The following is a 21,710-nucleotide window of genomic DNA, read 5'->3' on the forward strand; positions in this document are numbered from 1 at the left end:
ATTAACATAATGTTTGCAAATCTCCTGTTGTCCAAATATGGAAACCTCAGACTCAATGTTATGACTTCAAAAGTCTTTGAGTGGAATCCGAGTCCCCCACCTGGTCTCAGTCAATGATGTGATTGGCTGCTGTGTTCAGGATTTGAGCGTTTTCTCATTGTTTTACTTCAATTATCGTTGAGAGATTGGAGTGAGAGATATGAGTATTATTCTGCCTGACATCATTTAGACGAGAAAACCCACCAGGAGATCCAGATCCTGCAAGTCCCATCAGACGACTCCTGAGTTATTGAGGTTTAAAAAAATCATTACTACAAAGTTCCAGCAATTGCAAACAGACGGACAGGGAGCGTTGTGATATTGATCTGCTGAGGCTAAGAATAACGCTCAAAAGCATCACACTTCAGGGAGTAAGCTAGTCAGCTTTCATTAGGGATAAATATTTTCCAGGAGAAAAAAAAAATGTTTTGAATTGAGAGGAACAGGAAGATGAGAGAGAACAATTCATGTGTTTTTTTTTTTTGTTTTTTCTTTCTCTAATTCTTGGAGCCATCTCTTTAACTGTGCAGCCAGCTCAGGCTACAGTAGCGTGATTGCTGGATGATGAAGCTTTTAGCCCTGGTGGTTGCGGCGGTGGTGACGGTGGCCGCAGTCCGTTCCTCTGGCTCTGACATGAAACTGTGGGCAGCAGTCCTGGGCCCATGCTGCCAGAGCGCTGTGTGGACCAGGATGAAGCAGCCACCACCGCTTTTAGCTCTGGTCCCAGATACAACACCCACATAAGAGGCCTATATCGGCTTTTAATAAGTGTTTAAACAAACAAGCACTTGCATCTGCTTCTGTTTGATGTGTTTCAAGGGCATGGTCGTGTCTGTTTGGCAGAGCGGGCCTCCACCTGCCCCCTGAACGCATCTGGGGATGATAATAGCATTCGACTTTGTCTGAGGGCAAGGTGTGGATTGTTTCATCTTTGTTTATCAATGTTTTTGCTGCGGTTTTCAGCTAATTGCAGAGCAGAGTGGCTGTGCAGAATGCCTATTAGTGCCGTGCTGAGTTGAGAGACAGGCCAGTTAAAAAAAAAAAAAAAAAAAAAAGACGGCTCTTCTCTAAAAACAAGAAAAACCCACAAGCGTTTCTACGCATTTGATCGTCTGAGAATTCTCCTCTACTTTCTTTTTCACACACGCGCACGCAGAGGGAAAAAGACAACAGGCAAAGATAAGAAGGACAAGCCTTTTGTATCCAAGCCCACACACACACACACACACACAAGAGCAGAACACGTGCGAGTACATCACTGTCGGGTGAGTGTGTGTCCTTGCATTATCTCTTGCCTGTTGGTGCTTGTGTTTAAGTGCTTCTCGGAGAGGAGGAGAGACATAAGAGAGGGAGAGCTGACAAGTAAGTGCGTCTGGAGAGAAGGGAACATCTTTCTCTGTGAGGCCAGACTACATGAACTGCCTCCTTATTTCTGCTTCAACTTTCAGCCGGTCACGCTGATGCTTTATGTGTGTTTTCTCAGAAACCTGCTCTGTCTTTGGGAAAAGTGCTTTTAATGCCTAATCTCTGTCTGAGACACAAAGCCACCTCACTTACTCTAAAGTCACTCTGAATAATTTTATTTGGATGTAAGGACACAAAAAGATGTAGTTTGTGAATCACTTGTACCCGAATTTTAAAATCCAAACGAGAATGGATTAAATACCAGCACAAGACTTAATCGTAAAACATCTATTAAATTTCAGACTTGCAGCTTCACTTTGATTTATTTTGATTATTATTTTTTTTTATTGTGAAACAAAAAAGGTCGATTTGACATTCAAATTTGTGTGCTTCAGAGCATTGGAAGGACCTTGGGCTTTCATGAGAGCTGCTTTAGTCAAGACTTCAAAGACAAAAGGACTCCGTCTTTGTGGAAGTGTCAGAAAAACACCCAACATGTTCTCTGCTGGTGCAGCCCTGCTGGTGTTTGCTGACATAATGAAATAAATGACAGAAAATCAGTAATTATCCAGGCCAGGAGTTTGAACGCATCTCAGGCCACCGTGTCAACCACTAATTGTGCTGGCTAGCCCAGTCCCTGGTCCCCTATGTATGCACTTTCATTAGCGTTTGCCATTGACTGGTTGAAACACTCTGCCTTCAGTGTTTCATGATCGCTCTGTTGAACACATTACTGTTCTGATTTAATTCCTCCACAGAGAGGCTCAGTGTTCAGCCTATAGGCTGTTTTGTCAAACTGTTTTTAGCTGCTGAGCTGGTCATGCTCAGGCTAACCTGATCTCTCACTGGTGAATATGCTGCTTTTTTGTTGCATTTAGCGGCCTCCCTAGAAAAGCCTCCTCAGTCTGAGTCTCCCCCTCTCTGCTCTTTTTTACATTCTGCCCATTTTACCTGTTGATAATGCCGTCCCATATCAGCACAAAGCAGCCAAAAGATGCTGTGATGTCAAACTCTGCAGACGGTTGTCGGGACATAATGACATCTAGCTAAACACAATAAATCACCAGTGAGAGTTTCACTGTATGATAATGATACACACAGAGAGGTCCTTTCATTCATTCCTGCTCACAGAGATTGCACACAACAGGCCAAACAGATCCTCAGGTCAGGTCAGCAGGAAGTGTCTGGAGCTTCTCATGTACAATCCACACCTGATTACAACAACATGGGCCTGTGTCCGCTACATGTGTGTGTGTTTTTCTGCAGATCTGCATTAGCTTTTTTTCCTTATCAACTCTCTGATGAAAATTGTTCAACTTTCTGAAGATCAGTGAATTCTCCAATGTCCAATTTCCATTTAAATTTCCATAAGTTCGGTTTATACAGCTTTTACATTGTTTATAGAATGAATCGTCCAAAAACTCTTGTTTTTCACCAGTATTCCATCATGGTCCACTCTGGGTTAGTCCTCTGCTGCAGTAGTGTCACTCCAGACAACGCTGTGTGGCTGTACTGACCTCTGAACTGATGAAGACTTTGTTTACGATTGCCTCTCCACGCATGCGCAGTGCAGCTCATTGTTTCAGGGGAAGACAGCAGGCTACATGACGACAATCATAAGCAAAGTCTTCGTCAGTTCAGAGGTCATTACAGCCACACAGCGCTGTCTGAAGTGACACAGACTGCAGCAGAGGGCTAACCCGGAGCGGATGATGGAATATTGGTGGAAAACACGAGTTTTTTGGACGATTAATGCAGTTTTAGGAGCGGCGCTGTCTATGCCCCGATGGATCCCATTATACGGACGTCCGCTGCACAAATTTGAATCTAAATATCTCCCGAAGCACTGCTTGGATCAGGAAAACCGCCTGGGTGAGTATTTTGTTCTACTTCATTCTATGAACAATGTAAAAGCTGTATAAACCGAACTTATCCTTTAACCATTGACTGATTAAAATGTGGAAGTAGAAAAACTTGTGACGTCAACTTATCAGTAAGGATGAAAAAAAAAGAAACTTCACAGCAAACATGGAAATCTGAGCATGTTTGTCTTATTGATAGAAAAGTTTGTCTTATCGGACTTAACACAAGCTGCCTGACGAGTCCAGAAAAATGTATTTTTTCAAGATATTGAAAGACAAAATTGCACTTGAATTAAAATATGCATACAAAAAAGTATTTTTTGACACAATTGACATTTTTTGCACTTAACAAATTCAGGCATCTCTTTCTGTTTTTCAGTATTTTAAAATATGAAAACTTTTTCTAGACTTGTCAGGTGAATGTGAGTCATTTTAAGTCTTACAAGTTATTTTGATTCAAAATAGGAGGAAAACACTTGTTTATGTTTTTGTTTTGTTTAGTGTAACTGTTGAGAGAAAAATAGATAAGGGAATTGATGAAGACATTGGTATGAATAAGATCTTATCAGTACCCATTCCTAGGAAATATCTTGCGTAGAGAGTAAGTCATTACCTGAGCTCCTGTACAAGGCAGCATAGGATTTATCGCCAATATTGGTTTAGACGGGAAGTGTATTTTGACTAAATTCAGTAAATGTTTTGTGACCAATCCTTTTTCCACTATGAGCAAGCTCTTGGCAACATTGACAAGCAAAACTCTTCCTTTAAAAGGCAGAAACCCCAAAAGAAGCAGGCTAATTTGTTAACAGCCATCTGCCACAGCTGTATGCTGCTGTTTGAGCGAGGACTTCCTGTGTAAAAAGATCTGATTTTTATCTCCATCTATAATCACTTTAAAATACAGGACTGAGAAAAAAAAGAAGACAGGGTGGAAACAGGTCCCTTAATCTGCAGAGCATCTGATCCTGCCAATCACAGCCACAGTTACAGTCACACAAGTCGATGCTAACCGCCTCCAGCAACAACTACCAGTCCACTAGTCCTGGCTGAGTCCAGCTCCCCCCTCCTCCTCCACGTCAGACTTGATCTGTATCGATGCTGATGCAATAGTTACTGCACTCACTGGGCTGTAACGTACAACACCCGGGCAATAATGTCCTGCAGATGGGTCAGGTGGCCCCATACAACAAGGTTAATTCCCTGCCATGGTGGCCGCCTTCTTCCTGCCCCACACAAAGCCAGCGAATCTGAGGAGGGCTGGCAAAGGCCGGCAAGCGACAAACCAGAGGGGAATACAGAGAGCGGTACAAGAGAGTGTGAGACATGCTCTGTTGGCTCACTGCTTGGTGTGTTTAGTGTGTGTGTGTGTGTGTGTGTTTGTGCTGTAATTAAATCATGAGAGCCTGTGTTTTGGAGCACCACACATGTAGCCTACACGAGCTCGGGTGCTGTCACTGTGGGCCCGACTTAATTACAAGCAAACACATATACTGTAATTACACACAGACACACCTGCACAGCACTGAAAGCTCCTCACAAAGGTTGTCCAAACACTAGTTTTCTACGGAAATGGTCTGAGCCTGCTCTAATCGGTCTGCTTAGAGGACAAGCCCAATGACGTCCCCTTATTATCCACTGCATGCATTCAGCTCGGACTGTGCTCCAGCTTCTGTAACCTTCACTGCGGCTGCCGTCTGTCAATGGGTAAAAGATAAACAGTACAGCAGGGTACAGTCAGCACAATATGTTCAGGCTGTTACAATAATGTTTTTATGTTCTCCAGCTGGGTAAAATTAGTCACATATGCGCATCTGTAGATTGTTTTTCAATTTACTGGTCCATGCTGTAATCAGTTTGAGCAGAGAGCAGCTGTGCAGACGGACATATGGAGAGACATTTCCTTCTCACACAGGGACAGGCAGCTGCATGGATTTCCCCCATTTTCACAAAGCAGAAAAAGACCAACAGGCCTGTTGATGAAGATTTAACATCACATTTATCCAGATATTTTGTACATCAGTCTGGTCTCCCCGTTTTTTTTGCTTTAAATTCTAGCTGGCAGGTCACAGGCAGGGCCACCAGAAGGCCAAGAACCACTTGTGACCGCGGGATCCTGAGTCCAGCTGAGCTGTCACTTACAATTTAACAGAGCAGCGGAGGGAAAAGGCGAAGTAGAAAATGTCATAACTCATGTGATTTATTAAATTTTGATGCCCCTCATCCTTCAGAAAGTCTTAAATTCAACAAAGTCAGAAGCTGGTCATTTCCCTCTGGTCTTATGTTCAGGGAGGTAGGCTATGAAAGCTGTGATACAATCTGTATGCTAATTTCAATGCTTCTCAATCATTTTCTTATGATAGTATAAAAAAAAAATCATAAATAAAAGCACACTAAGTAATATTATAATTGTGAGACAACGGTCTGCATCAGCACTCACTTACCTCCATGCAAAAATTCACTGTTACAGGCTTCAATCACCAGCTAGGGGTGATTTAGCAAGCAAGCAGACATGTTTTTGAATTGAATTGAATTGAATTTATTTATTTAATAGGGACGATGCAGTTTAACATAGTTCCATCACTAAGTATGAATCTGATGTGCTGCACAGAGAGTTTATAGCAAATGCTAATTTCCAACTCTTGTCCCTAGTTGGGCCTTTAAAAGTCATAAAATGTACAATATTTAACAGCATAAAATAATTTTAAAAAGTTTACAAAACAACAATAAAATACATGTTCACATCAGAACAAGTAATTGTACAAACCAGTTTAAAATGAATAAATACAAAAAATGTTTTTTGACAAACTAAGAATGATCACAGTTCTGATTTGCTTTTAGCCAACACTTGACCTTTGTAGAGAAGAGTTTTAAGTCTGTGATTAATTTGATTTCGGTTGGTAATGAATTCCAGAGTTTCGAGCCTCTAAAAGAAAAAGCTGATTGTCCAAATGTTGACTTACATTTTTGTATGCTACAGTTTCCATTCACCCTGCTTCACGCTATTCTCGCGATTTGATTCTATTACAATTTTTGGGGTGCCAATTTGATTCAATTTGCAATCCTTCAATATTTGCGATTCTTGCAGTTTCTATTTTTTTTTTTAACACCAGACCATGTGAAAAAGCTTAATGGTGATGATAATGTATAGACGATATCAGGAGCCAAATTTTCCCATAAAATGCACATCACGCGAGTCAGAGAGAAACATTTCACCCTCTGCTGGAGAAAAGTGGTAACTTTTTTCCAACCCAGTTTTTAAACTAAAACTGAAATGCAGAATATGAATTAGAAAAAAAAAAACTTTTTTTTTTTTTTTTAATAAAGAATCCTGTTTGTAAAGCAAAAAATACCAATATATTGATTTTCATTTTTTTCTCCCACTCCTACTCAGAACCCCTGTTATTCCTCCACAGAAAATTTTAGAAAGTTATTGTTTCAGCGGCACCCAGATACTTAATACACTATGGCCCTCGCCAAGGTTATAATAGTTTTGGATTTGTCATTATAGTTTGTTTTAGCTAGTTTTGAATTTTTTTTCCATTACTGTTTAGTTTTAATTAGTTTTAGAGCGAGCATTCTAGTTTTTTATTTAGTTTTGGTTTTTGCAACAAGGCTTAGTTTTAGTTTAGTTTTAGTTTAGTTTCAGTTTAGTTTTAGTTTTTTCATACCTTATTAACCAGGTGCAGGATTCAAAAAGGTCAGAGTAAATATTTTGTTATACAGTTTATTTTCCAGTCCAACATAGTGCTCACTGCTCAGTCAATGCTGATACTGAACTGTTGGCTGCTGCCTTCAACACAAAAAATATTTATAAACTTAATATAAAAAATATATACATAAATTATATAAGAATAATATAAACAAAAACTATATAAAACAGTATAATATGAGCTTAAATATTTAGAAACTTGGACTCTGTAGCAAGAAAGACAGACTTAAAAACAATTAAAGTCAGACTCACATGAAATTAAACTGTTACAGATGCTCTGATTCATTGCTCCACCACATTTTGTGGCAGCACAGAGCACAGCCAGTCAGTGCAGTAAACAAGCACGACCCAGTAAGTCGCTATGATGGTGCCATACGGCGCTGACAACTGCCTTAAACTGTCGTAACATTGGTTGGGAAAATGTGTCGGATTAATTTAAATCCTAAAGGCTATTAATATTGTCAGAAACTAAAACTAAGGGCATTTTCTCCATAATTTTAGTTAGTTTCAGTTAGTTTTGTGAACACAAGATACAGTTTTAGCTTACTTATTGTTTTTGTTTTCTTTTCTAGTTTTTATTAGTTTGAGTTAACGGCAATGTATTTTAAATGTTAGTTTTCCTTTTTAGTTTCATTTAGTTAACTATTATAACCTTGGCCCTCACTGACAGCCATGAATTATTCTTCAAATCGTTTCAGCTGTGTTATTCGGTCTGTGTTGTGTATTGTGAGTTTTTCTCACTAGGTGGAAAACTAGCTTCCCAACAGGTATTCCTGAGACTTATCTATGATTGGACCAGGATTCAGATTTGCCAAGACTTGAACCATTGACTTTCCTCCACCAACATGTCTTGAACTAAATAATTTTGCTGTCTTGTGGGGTTTCTTTGAATACTTGAGATGTGGCAATAGTTTTTTATATTTTGGGTCTATTTCTAAGATAAATAATACCTGTGTTTTTAAAGTAGCACTCAGTCATTGGTAATGATGACTGTCATTTGTTGACAAGTGGTCTGATCTTCAGCTCTGCATGTTTTATTCAAAAGTAACCTTGCTAACTGAAAGCTTTTTGTGTAAAGTTGGACCGTTTTCATCATGAATTGTAAAGCAAATGTTTTTGGGTAATTTTTCCAGACTGACCTACTGTATTAAGTAGCTTTAGGTCACCAATGACAGCTTTATCACGTTGACTTTTTTGTAGTTCAAGTGTTGTTAGTGTGAAGCAATTTGAAGTTTCCAAGGCAACACTTCAAAGTAGCTTCCCAAAACTAATGGTTTATTCAAGAACATGATTGGAGCCGAGACTTCAAACTTTTCACTCTCAAGCCACAAAATCATAAGAGTGAATAATTTCACACCAACAGCCCCCTCCTTCCCCCAGAGACAGTTTTAACCTACAGGTGCGTGCTGGGTTGTGTGGTGACATTTTGAAATGCTGTCTGAGCAGGAGAGGTGACAGCGAGTGACAGTGTAGTTTTCAGGTGAGCGCTGTGGCAGAGCTCTGTCAGCTTAAGTTCAGGGCCATGGTTGAGCGGCTGCATTTGGGTACGTATTTCACTGAGAGGAGTGAGCCGTGTGAGTGAAGCATTAGATGTGAGCCGACTGCCTTCACTCACTCGCTCCCTTGCTGGTTTCGCTTCATGTTCTTCCAATTTGGTTATTTTGACATTTCCAGAACAGTACGATTAAGTGGATTGGGGGAGTTTGCCGCCACCTTATTTCATCAAACCATCCCAAAAGCTGCTTTATGGTAAGAAAAATGCACCATCACAAATCTGAAAACGAGGCTTTTCTCCAACTTTTCAGACTCAAGTACCACGCAGTGACCTCCGACACACTTCAGTGAAGCATCTGCGTTGTTGTTTGTGCATTCGCTTTTTTTTCCCCCTCTTAATTTGTCACCACCATCTGCAGCTTTCAGTTGTGGACTTACAGAACTTCAGAGGCAGAGAAGTGGAAAATATCATGAAAGTTTTCACACTGAAATGCTTCAATGATTTTGCTTGCCATGTAGATGTTAAATTAGGAGTTATTTACTGCAGCTTTCAGAGGAGGGAAGCTTCCCACGCACTCTAAAATGCACAAACACATACTTTTCATCTTAAAATAAGGACGTCTAATGCATTGCAAAACACACACACACACACACACACACACACACACACACACACACACACACATACACACATACAAACACATTTGGATAGAAATATAGTCTCAAACGCTTTAAAAGAGAAACCAATATAAACCCAGAGATCATAGATTCTCTCCCTCACACACACACAGACACACACACACACATATACTGTATTATCACAAACAAGGAGACATACACTCATAGAGATGCACCCACGCACAAAAACACAAACACGACCGTTTGGACAGGTGCGGCTGTGATTACAGAGGATGAGAACAGCAAGAAAAATCCGTCTACAGGAGCAAAAACATGCCAAACACTTTATCTCCTGTCAAACTCTCATGTATAGGAGGAGGAGTACGACTGTGACAACCCTGCTACGCATGACTGCATGTATGCACACATATGAGTTCACACACACACACACACAGAACACAGGGGTAGATTAACGTGAAAGCTTGTTACGCCAACAGCTTGCTCGTTTAAGCCTGTATGGCGACGCTTGTTGTATAAGCTGTTTGCTGTAACAGCTTCTGTAAAATGTGAAAATGTAAATGTAGTGCACACACACACACACACACATACATACACACACTCCTTGTCTCTGCCTCCTGTCAGGATGAAGCCATTGAGAGCTCTGCATGAAAATGGGTTTACATTCCTACTTAGAATCATTATAAAGCAAAGCGTCTCTGTGGGATAACGTGCCACTGTAATGTTTATGGACACTTAAATCCTCCACAGCCTCCAGCTACACTACATTACCTTCACTGTTCTCTCTTTGTGTCCGTGTGTGCCATTCAGCGCTGGCCAAAGCTGCTACCAAAGCACCTCATGGCACACACACACACACACACACACACACACACACACACACACACACACACACACACACACACAGCTGGCGGGTAGCAGTACTGCGTATGAATTAGATATGAGGTTTACACGGGGATGTGACGGATCTGTTTACTGTTTGTGTTCATGGTGCATCGCTGACTTCACAGTGTGCTGAGCAAACACAAAACTTAATACACAGGTAGGAGGGAAGGGGACTAGGAAGGAAGGGATGGAGGAAAGGAAGGAAGGTAGGTACTTTGCACTCTGGCACTTTAGAGTGATACTCCAGGATGGAACAAGTTGGGTCCTATCACAAGGTTTAGGGCAGAAATTACCTCTACAGCAGTGTTTTCGTGCAGCAGAAGCCCAGAGCGCTCGCACCAAACACCCTCTCCCTGCTCCTCTGCCGGTTTCCTCTGCACTCAGACGGGGCCATATTTTACTTGACCAAAAACAAAAATAAACGGACTCCCACCGAAAAGTCTGATATCAGTCTGCATTCATGCTTTATTTAGAGAATTTTCAGCGCGTTACTCTCACACAAAAACACCGCTAAATAAGGCTCTAGTTCTCATCGTGTCTCTTCGTCCTGGCAGACTACCTGCGTTTGTTTATATCTGGCACACCCTGCGCGTGGACTGATACACTAAGCGGCGAGCGCCTCGTAGCCAGCTGTGGAGGTAGCGCCGTTTTACAACATGATGGTGGGGTGTTTGGTGCGTGCGCCCTGGGCTTCTGCTGCACAAAAACACTGCTGTAGGGGTAATTTCTGCCCTAAACCTTGTGACAGGACCCAACTCGTTCCATCCCCGAGTATCACTTTAAAGTAGCACTTGATTAAAGAAGCTAAACGCAGTAACTAACAGTATTTTACAAAACAGACTTGTAGAAGCGAGTTTATATTCATGTGTATGTTTTTGTATTTTGCGTGTGACTGCACTGCTTTACTGACATGACGGTTGAGAATGGAGCATTTCTGTTTATCTAAAATCTTTAAACACTCAAATTTCTACAAACTCTCTTTAAAATTATAAATATCAAAACAAGATTTTACTATCACTACTTTTAGCTATAGCATAAACAGAAACAGAAGAAGAAAAATCTAACTTACATAAGTTTTTTGCACTCCAGTTTAGGAAATAGTCTAGCATCTTCAAATTTCTATCAAAAAGAGCATTTGGTTTCTTTCAGCACTGAAAGAGGCTAACAGAAAAAAGGGTTTTCAGGACACTCCAGAGTCTAGAAAAAACGTTTATTTTGAAAAAAGGTACCAATTTATTACCACTTCCTTTGATGTCTGAAAAGTGTCTGGTTTAGTCTCAGTTGAATTTTAGTTTTTTTTTTTGTTGTTTCCTGGCTCAAACACTTAATGCTAGAGTGAAAAATAACACTTTAGACAGACTTAAAATTTAATGTAAATAAATGAAGAAAATATTGGAAAACTCAATCATCAAACTTTGGTTGCTATGTTCAAAAACTATTTATCTGAAATTTGTAAAGAAAAAAAAATAAACACACTAGATAAAACAAAGTGAGCATTAGAGTTTGTGTACTTGTGGTTGATGTGGTAAATTCTTCATAGCATCATACGTAACACGCTCTGTCATCATTATGTGAATGAAATGGTGAGTGTAATATGTGTAAAAGCACAAAGATGGAAATAAGCTGGAGTCTTTTGGTTACTTAGCCATCAGTCTTAGCTAAAAACAAAAATCATCCACAATATAGCCTCTTTGACAGATATCCAAGGCTTTCAGCTGGATGACAGCTCTGGTAGTGTTTGTCAGTAACACACTCACACACTCATCTGTCACTCTCTTTGGAGCAGCTGTTTTGAGTACCATGGAAAGATTTCCTCTGACTGTTAGCATTTTCACTTGGTCTTTTTGGGTTCTCTATCTTCAGCTTTTACACTCCATGACAGCACATTTCAGTAACAGATGTTCAAAGTCCCTGTGAGGACTTTCTAAGTGATTTTAAAAGAAGTCTCCAGAATTTGAAATATTATCAGCACCTAAAAAGGTTATTTCTGCATGCTGTTTCATAGATTCTGTGGTTGGTTTTATCCAGGACTGTACTGATTTACAGCAAGTTGAAGTCAATATGACAACACCCTGCCAGCAGACAAAGTTCAGCAGTAAGAAGAGAGATCTGTGTTTCCTCCAATGAAAATGATTTCATGAATTTAATTATCAAAAATGCTGGACACTAGAGCTTCAATGTCAAAAAGTAAAAGAACAGAAGAGCAGAAGAAAGCTAAACAGGGGAGTGCTGGACACTGGCTTAAGGCTAAAACATGGGCTGAGCTGTTTGTGATAATGTTCATTTAAACCCACAGTCCGCAGTTATTCTGCAGTGGTCTGTTCAAACTCGAGAGTCCATCAATGAAATGAAGAGTGAAGTTACATTAGCTATGCTCGGTGTGGTGGAGGTTGGTAGATAACTGCTGGCAGGATGTAACCAGGATTTACTAGCATTACAAGTCACAGACATGTCTCAGAACAACAAGCTATGTTGCTAATATAGCCGGTCACTGAACTACGCTAAAAACAGTTTACAAAGTTTGCGTGTTGTCACATTTCAAACAACAGCGCTTCATAACTGTAAATAAATACATTACCTCATCATTTTGTATCAGGTAAAAAGTTGTCTTGAACAAAGAAATCAGTGGTGTTATAAAGGGGACCAGGGCCCTGTTCTACGAAGCAGGATCACTGCCTAGCGAGGTAGCTTTGAGGATAGGTTCCGGATTCCCTGTTCTACGACACGGGATCACTCCTCAGCGAGGCGAGTCTCCATGGCAACATACGCTGAACGGCTAACCTGCTCCGGGGCAGGTTAGCTTCCAGATTGAACTTGCAGACTATAAAAACCCCGCCCGCTGACCAATGAGCCCTCATGAAAAAATGGCTTGTCCGTTCTTAGAGGATCCCGTAGACATTGGAGCTCGCATTGTCCGAGGAGCACTCCGGCGCGCGAGTTTTCAGGGACCGCACCGACCCACTCTCTTTTTCAGATGACCACCTTTATGAAAGGTACCGGTCTTCCAGGGAGGGGTTGGTAGGACATGACACTTTCTACATGTAGTTAAAGGGAATGAAGAACTCTCATTGCAGTAATAAGATCTTCAATGCCAACACTTCTATTCCATGACAATATTTTATTGCCTGTATTAAAATTGTGACAGGAATTCATGTAGGGCTCATGTGGGCTACATATCACACAAAAAATAGGAATGAACAAATTAATAAATTCATCTAAGAAATAAATTAGGTATGGTGCATGTTACAGTAAAAGTGCACGTTGAACAGTGCTATTTCAGGATGATAATGGCACAAAAGACTTTTTTTGCACTACACTTGCGCATTTAGACTGTCAGCAGTTTTCTGCCAGCACTCCTTCCGTGCTTTAGCAGCGGCGACAGTGTTGCTTTTAACGTTAATTACATGTTTCAGCTCATCATATTTCCTCATGATCACCTCCTGCTCCTCCTGTGTGAAGTATGCAGTCCTCCTGTCTCCGGCCTGCTCTGACGCTCCAGACTGCCCCATGTTCGCGATTGGTCAGATGCAGCTGGCTCCGCCTTATATGTGTGCACGCGCTCATTGCCAAGCTGGATCCACTTATGAGGTTGATAACCAGTGTCATAAAACCGTGTAGCGAGACCGCCGGCTACCGCGCTCAGTTCAGCGAGGTAGCTCCAAGGCTATCTCGCTAGGCTGAACTTGCTTCGTAAAACAGGGCCCTGCTCTCGATAGGTTTGTTGCAAAACAAACACACCTGGGTCATGTCTTCACCTCAGTGGGTGCAATTGCTAATGGGAAACAAAGTCTAATTTTCTGCACTTTTACCCACTGATAAGAAAACCAGTGGTACAACTTTGCTTCAGTTGATGGAAAAAGTTCTTGGATAAGTCCCTTATTTTCTAGACGATCACTGTGCCTCTCTATCTTTTATCCACCTGCCTCTGAGGTTGTGAGTGGAAGTTGTCCATTGTTATGAAGGGAGAACTGACTTTACTTATCAGTTTGAGGTAGTTTGTATGGATTTAAGAAAGACTGATGGTTCATTACATTTATTGTTTTATTTTTGTAGAAGATAGGATGAGATCTGCAGTGTCTTCTCCTACATTGTCATATGAAGACATCCTCACTCTAAACAGAGATGTTGCTTGTCAGAAAAAATCAGCTGGCCAGGTGAATGATGGATATATGGAGAGATACATGTAAGGTACATGTATATGTGGGTTTCAGTCCAGCGGTTTGATCAAGGAGCTGCTGACATCAAAGCAGCATCTTGAGAAGACAAGAATCATCTCCTCACCACAGGCCAGGCCCCTCCACTTGAGCTGATTGATTTCCCATCAGTCCTGTATCCCTGATAACTGCATGCCTGCAGGGCTGCAATGACTCCAATATTTCACCGCCATATACCCGCACAGCCACGCTGTCTTTAAAGCATGCTGTTCAATGTGTGGAGGTGCATGTATAGGTGCCTGTAACTATGCAGGCAAATACATGTGAGGCTATGTGCCATGGCAAACGCTCCACGCACACAAAGAAGAAGAAACTTTATATTCTGCTCTGGCTACAGCTCTCTTTTTTTACTCACACATTCCTTCACGGTATCAAATTGGCTGAGCTAACAGCTAAAAAAATAGCCTGAGTGAAAACAGTGATAAGGGAAAATCTTTAACAAGCATGCCAGAAGAGTTTTATGACACCATAACACCTCCCAGTCTTAATCAACAGTGGCAGTGATTGGTCAAAATCCACATCTGCAGATTTGTTTTCTCCTCCAGCAACACTCTCTGATTTGAAGCTTTTGATTTATAGACGTCCGGCAAAGCTGTTGCAGCTCTGCTTTATGAGATGCAGAGCAGTATGCCAAATTACCCTCCAACAGAGGAACCGTCACTGAGGGTGGCAGTGATTCTCTTAAAGCTGGATCTAATCATGCATCGGCTCTGCCTGTGCCACACTGACGGGTAGATAAACTTCTTGTCTTCCATTTTGGAGTAATTTGCTTCTCAGCTGGAACAGCAGCGGTTACCGAGCTCTAGCTGTGACCCTCACCTAGTTCCCTCTCCTATTTGTTTGTCTTTGCCAAAAACCATTATGCTGTTTGCGGTGCATAATATCATCTCTGAGGGTGCTGCAGAGAAACATTTCAAACAGGTGGATAATTTCAGGAGCCTTTAATGTAGAAAGTAAAGAGCTGGGCTGCTTTTCTACCCGATAACACTGCAGAAAAGTCTCCTCTGCTGCCTTGCTACATATAGAGTGTTTTATCTCAGACTTTGCTGGGCCAGGCTTGGATAAAAGCTTGATTAATGAATTTTCAGGCTCCTAAGGGAAAGCAAACAGACTGGTAATTAAATAGGTTAGATGTGTGAGCACTTTTTTCTTGCTTTATTTTGTAAAAACAGGGTTTGTGTTTCAAGGATAAGAAACATTTAGGGAATAAATAAATTGTAAATTTGATGTAGTTCCTATTTACAAAAGGAAAACTGTTCCTTGACCAGTCATGTGCATTTATATTTATGTAAATTTTTTTTATAAATCACTTCTTCCTTTACTCTTTCCCCCGAGTCTGCTTTTGCATGTGAGATAGTTGAAAGGCGAGGCAAGCAAGCAAGTAAAATGTTGCCAGTTTTTTCTCCAGCTGCTGTGCTTACATTAGCATAGATCATGCAGCGATCTATAATACATGGCTCGTTAACAAGGTTGGTATTTTTGATCCATAATTAAGGAGTATATTTTCAAAGTGTTTCAAGTGTCACGTATGATTGCTGCAGGCTTTCCCCCTCCCGCCACTCCAGCTCTGGGATCAGGTTATTTTACAGTATGGTGGGTATCGATCCGCACGGCCATTTGGATATTGATTCCAGTGGACGCCATTATGTCAGCGAGATTATAGCCCCCCTCGGAAGCATTCTGAAGTGGAAAACCAGTGGCTGAGAACCGATGAGATGAGCCCAGTGCTTATACTGCATCAGAAGCAACAGCAGCTAATGACACAGAGCCAAGCACAGCGTAGCACAGGAGAGTTTAGCTTAGCTTAGCAGGGTGCAGCCTTTCCCCAGTGTGGACCCTGGAACTGTAAAGACAGAGCACTTTAATTTTTCTGACTTCAGGGTGCCACAGGGAGCAAACAGGAGTGGAAGAAAATCACATCGACTATCTCGTACACACAGGGTTTTTATTGGTGCAGCTCATTGCAGCCTGATATCCTCAGTGACAGCTAATGCCTCCCAGATTGTCTTCAGTTGATCATTCCAATTGACCACAATTCACTCTGCGGCGGGATGGATTGAGGGGAGGGGGGCTTTCAGAGGCTTATTGGGAAACAGGAAGAGGCAATGGTGGAGGGGGGTAGTGGAATGAAAAGTGCGAGTGGGTGGACCGTCATGTTGTTAAAGCAGTACTGAATTTAATTGCGTTACTAGCGGGGGGCTCTGAATTTTAAGAGTCCCGTAAATGGAGTTCCGAGCATGCAGATACACGACCAACACATGAAGTGCACACTCATGAAAAGCAACTCAGTTTGCAATCTGTGTGACACAATCAAATTCCACGGCAGAGTCCAGGGTCGAGTGGGGCTGTGTCTTGGATGCCAATGAGGACTCGCAACTGCTGACCCTGAGGTGCCGTGCTGTGCCTTGTTTCTCGACGAGGCACAGTTTAGACAGAGGGACCAGTTAAGCCATACCCCCCTGGGTGGAAAACGACAGTTAAACCAGCTTTGCTTTTATGGTACGAGCACTGCCTAATAATAAAAGCACTGAATTCAGTGTCTTACACTGGCTGAAACTCTGGGATTTCATTTCTAACAAGACAAAAGCAGTTTGGAAAAAGAGGTTACCGGCAATTGTGTGGCCTGCCCTCTGCAGGGCCACTATTCAAATTCAAATCCACAGTCTGTTTATTGGATAATAAATTGAGCATGAAAGATTAATTTGCATTTATTTCATCATCCCCATGATATAGAGCTGCAATTTCTTTACAGTGGGGTCCAGGTCTTAATAACCCAGAGGCAGAACTGGCTTATGAAAATGTGTTTCCTTTCTTTTAAGGGCACTGGAGTGGAGCCATGTGCTAAGACTGCCTCCTGTGATTCACACTTCTGGCTTCCCTCGCTTTATTCTTGTCACTCACAGTCAGAGCCGGAATGTCAGACACACTTAACACCGAGGCAAAAGTTATCACACGTTTGCTATCATCAAAATCCTAATGATGATAGTTCGGAATAGAAGGAGAAGAAAACCTTCATCACTGTGAGTTTGCACAGTCAGGGTGTGTAAATGTGTGTATGAGTGGGTTTCCAGCGTGTTAGAGCACCAGAGGCAAAAAAAAAAGCACAGGGGGGGGTCACCTCTTATTCAAAGCAAGTCTGACATGAGCATTTTTCTTCCTTTACATTCGGGTAGTTAATTCCTTGGTGCAGAAAGAGCTGCTGCAGACACATCAAGTGATGCATGGGGCTGAGGGAGCGAGTGAGTGGGAACACAGAGGCTGGGTGGCCACATCAATTTCAAGTTCCCCCTCTCTGCTAGCCAAAAGGTCACACGTTTAATCCCAGCAACAGCTAATGTGCTGCCTGGATTACAAGGATGTAAAATAAATGAGTCCTTGAATACGACAGTATTTACCAACACTTGAGACTTTTAGGGTTATGACTTTGGCTCCAGTCATTGCTTATTGTCATTAACCATTTGATGCTGATTAGATTCTTGATTAAACCATCAGCACTGGGTAAATGAACTATCAGGAAAAAAAAGCAAAATCATAAAACCATGCATAGCTACAGCCACATACACAAAGTCCACAATGATAAAGTTGAAGAGAAGCTAAACTCAGCTGTTACTGAGTAAGTCCATATGTTTTCTTTCAATCAATAATCTGATCATTTGAGCTCTTGCTTTAAATGATGAATGTCAACATAATTTTTACCTAGTCAATAAGATTTTGAAAAAATGACCCGAGATATGTCTCTTACCCATACTCTGTTAGTGACAGTAGGTGAACTTGCGAGATTAACTCCACTTTAACACGTGGCACGTGCCATAAAAATCCATTAACAGGGTCAGGATAGCAGCCATGTTTCCTGTGATAAACACCATAGAGCATGAAACCCGAGGCCCTCCTTCTGTCTATACATGTCGCTGGAATAACATCAAAAAAGTAAAGAAATAAGAATAATTTAAGTTGTGTTATAAGTTATATATGCATAGGTCAAAAAGGAGGGGCGTCTGCCTCGTGCTCATTATCAGATATTCAGACCTGAATATCTGTACTGAGAAAGCACGAGGGGGTCGCGAGGGAGATTTTTCTTTTGGTGACAGCTCGCTGCGGGCTGCATGCCGTGGTGTGTGCGTGTGCGTGTGTGTGCGTGTGTGCGTGTGTGTGTGTGTGTGTGTGTGTGTGTGTGTGTGTGTGTGTGTGTTAGGTTTTGTGTTAGGTTTTGTGTTAGGTTTTGTGGGTGTCGGGTCTCCGAACACGGATGGGCTGTCTTTTTCGCGCAGAATGTAGGCACGAGCCGGCGCTGCTTGGGCACGCGCTGACTCTTCAAAATAAACAGCTGCCTTAAATTAAAGTGACAGAAAGCGGAGGGGCGCTAGCCCTTTCCTAAGCGTATCACAAACAAAATCATTAAAACCCATGATATAGCCTTTTCTTTAGCCTTATTAAGGAATGACTACATCAGTTATTTATTTTAAAAGACACAATATGTTGGTTGAACACGGAGAGGAGTGACACGCAGAGTCGCTAACTCGACTGGAAAGTGGCAGCAGGACTGAATTTATTCCATAAACTGAAACGCAAAGGAACTCGACTAAACTGCTTTAAAAGCTGATCTAAACTCACCATACATTTCCGCTTGTAATACCTGCGTTATATAGGCTATCCAACATGTCTCTCCAATGGAGGTCGAAGCACGTTCAACAAATTGTGGGAGTGTGATTTTTTTTCCTCGCTTTTCCGACTGTAACCATGTATCATGAAGCGGAAAAGAAGCTTCTATTCAACTCTGCTGTCTTACCTCCAGTGAACGGTTAGGCTCTGTCCAGGGTGCTGAAACGTTTTCCCGCTGTCCAGGGTGCTGAAATGTCTCTGTCCGGACTCCGGGAACGCTTAGTTGCTGTCCAGGGTGTTGAATATCATCGCAGGCTCCAGGGAGGCTTTGTAAATCCGCTGCGAGGAGGCGTCAAAAAACGCCGGTCCAACAACTACTGCTGCTGCTGCTGCTTCTACCGTTAAGTTACATTGAAAGAATTCCCAGCCGCGTGTCTAATACAGCACAGGCAGCGCGCGAGGCAGAGCGTCAACGGCTCAAAATAAATTCAAATTTGATGATGTCAGAGATTTATCTTTAAGAGTCGAGCCTGCTGGCTGCGAGGAGTCGCTAGTGCAACTGCTAAGGCTTCTTTGCTGTGCTTCTTCCTCCGGATAAGCCCGACCAGCTCCCTCTCTCTCTGTCTCTCTCTTCCTCTCTTTCTCTCTCTGCCCCTTGCTCTATCAATCACTATTCAATCCCAGTATGTTGGAGTGGCAGTAGGGAAATCAGTAGCCTCCAGTGTCCTATAAGCTACAATAGGCATGAGCTAAAGACTACCATACTTACCCAGAAATCATGTGGCATTAGCTTCATTGCCTGGGATGTGATAAAGAAAAAATCAATTTGACTTAATTCAATGTGACTGTGCCAAAAATTGTGCCTCTGCTGCGTGTGAGCCACATGATGAACATGGGAGGACACTTTCTTTTTGTGTAATTTCCTATCACACGCTCAGACATACGTTAGAAAAAAGAATGGAATTTTTCAATTTACATTTTTTAGAGTGAACAACCATCTGTATCACACCAGCCCCCCTTTTTCATCTGTGTGTGTGGGTTGGGGTTTGTTTGAAGAGAGCAGGTTTTTCACAGATAACGTGATGGCTAAGGATTAGTAACAGAGAAAAATAACTCACAGTATGTGATTATTATTTTTTAGAGGTGCCACATCAAAATGAGCAGCATCACAGGAGATCATGTACCACAGTTTACAGCAGCAACACCTCGAGGTTTAAAAAGGAGAAATTTAATTATAGCCCCTTAATATTCAGTGAGTCATAGAATGTCATAAATATGAAGCATGATGATTTAAAAAAAATGTATTGTTGAGGCTCATGACAAAAGAAAGTGTGAATTGATAACCATGGTTGCATCATAAAGCAGGAATATCAAAGACATGGTAGATGAAACTAACAAGGCTGACAGTCTGTGGCTATGTTAATGGTTCCTCCTGTTGGAGGTAAGGCTTGATGCTAACATTTTATCTTGACAGATATAATATAAATTATGTTTAGCGTCTTAGTTTATGACTTTAGCTTGTTTACACAAATTAATATAAGCAAAATGTAGCCAAAACTTCCCTCTTTAACCTTTCAACGCAATACATTAACATTTAAGAGCTTCTAAAACTCAAACATATACTGGGTTTAAAGCTATTAAAGTGAAACTCTATTGGCTTTAGTTGATTGTTGATAGATAAGGAGTATTGTTTTAACCTAAAAATTAAAGTCAGAGTTGAAATTCTGGCCTGATGATGCCAATGTATGCAAAGTAAAATAATTAACTTTTTATACCCCAGGAGTTTGTTTTTCATTCCTGAACAACAAGGGAAACCCTAGTGTCAGAGGAAAAGTCAGGGGACCACTAAAGTCAGTGGGACTCATTTTCAGCAAACTTAAATGTGCCCCAGTGAGATCTTTAACCCAATGGATTTGGATGAATGCTTAAGGAATTCACGATGAAGATGCATCCTCTGGAAACCATGGCTATTTATATCCAATTCTCAGTAAACTTCAAATTTAAAAGTCATGGCTGTGGGGGATGAAACATCTAGAGGTCAATTAAACCCCCAAGACTCATCTTCTGGGGAGCATGAATGTTAGTTTTAAGGTTTAGTCCAAAAGTTGTTGATTAAGGAAGAAAAAAACTGCCTGACATGTCTTTCTTTCAACAAAAATAAATAAATAAATAAAATTCTGCATGGTGACTGAAAATACATAAACCTACAAATCAGAACAAATATAATCTATAAAAACCAATTTCCATTTTACATTGCAACCATGTCATATCATTATGCTCATAAGGTCTCAATTGAGTGATGGAATACATTAGAAGTCGTTATCTTATTGCAGGACTGCGACATGACACAGAGTAAGGAAAAGGTCATCAACTCAGTTGCATATTTGCAGAATGTATAGGTCAGTGTAGACCTAGTACATATTACATGACTGCATACAAGATATTAAATAAATCCCCAGGGCCCATAGCTGAAGCACCCTACACAGTCTATAGGCTAACTGTGTCCCTAAAGACTTCTAATAGGAATATTGGAAGGATTTTCAATGGCATTCAGCTGTTCTTCTCTCCCTCTTAGAGGAGTCTGCTCACTCTCATTAGCTTTCAAAACCACATCTATATGAAGTGACTGTGCTCAGCTCCTTGAAATCAAGTAGGCAGAGAGAAACCCTCCTGCTCTCTTGTCATTTTAAAGTTATTCGGAAGCCACTCATACCTTCATCACATTAAAAGTAATTCTCAATGATTAGGGTTTTCATAAGCCAATCAGCAGCGATTAGATGTGGCTGATAGAGAAAGATATGAGGTGACCAGCTGAGGGGCTTTGATGGGAGAGATCAGAAGGTTATTTCTTGGTCTGAGTCAAACTGA

General features: G+C 41.3%; 1 protein-coding gene across 1 annotated transcript in view; it reads right to left on the reverse strand.

Moving 5' to 3' along the window:
- The window catches only part of tmem121ab (transmembrane protein 121Ab), a 65,775-nt gene extending 46,288 nt beyond the window's left edge, over window positions 1–19,487 (reverse strand). Inside the window, exon 1 of the mRNA XM_074685159.1 lies at window positions 19,030–19,487. The gene's annotated coding sequence lies outside the window, so the exon portion shown is untranslated. The remainder of the gene's footprint in view (window positions 1–19,029) is intronic.
- Between the last annotated feature and the right edge of the window lie 2,223 nt (window positions 19,488–21,710).

This window comes from Halichoeres trimaculatus, unplaced genomic scaffold (genome assembly GCF_033239565.1).
Source record: "Halichoeres trimaculatus isolate MK-OKI-2021-1 unplaced genomic scaffold, fHalTri1.1 fHalTri1_scaffold_13, whole genome shotgun sequence".
Taxonomy (NCBI): domain Eukaryota; kingdom Metazoa; phylum Chordata; class Actinopteri; order Labriformes; family Labridae; genus Halichoeres; species Halichoeres trimaculatus.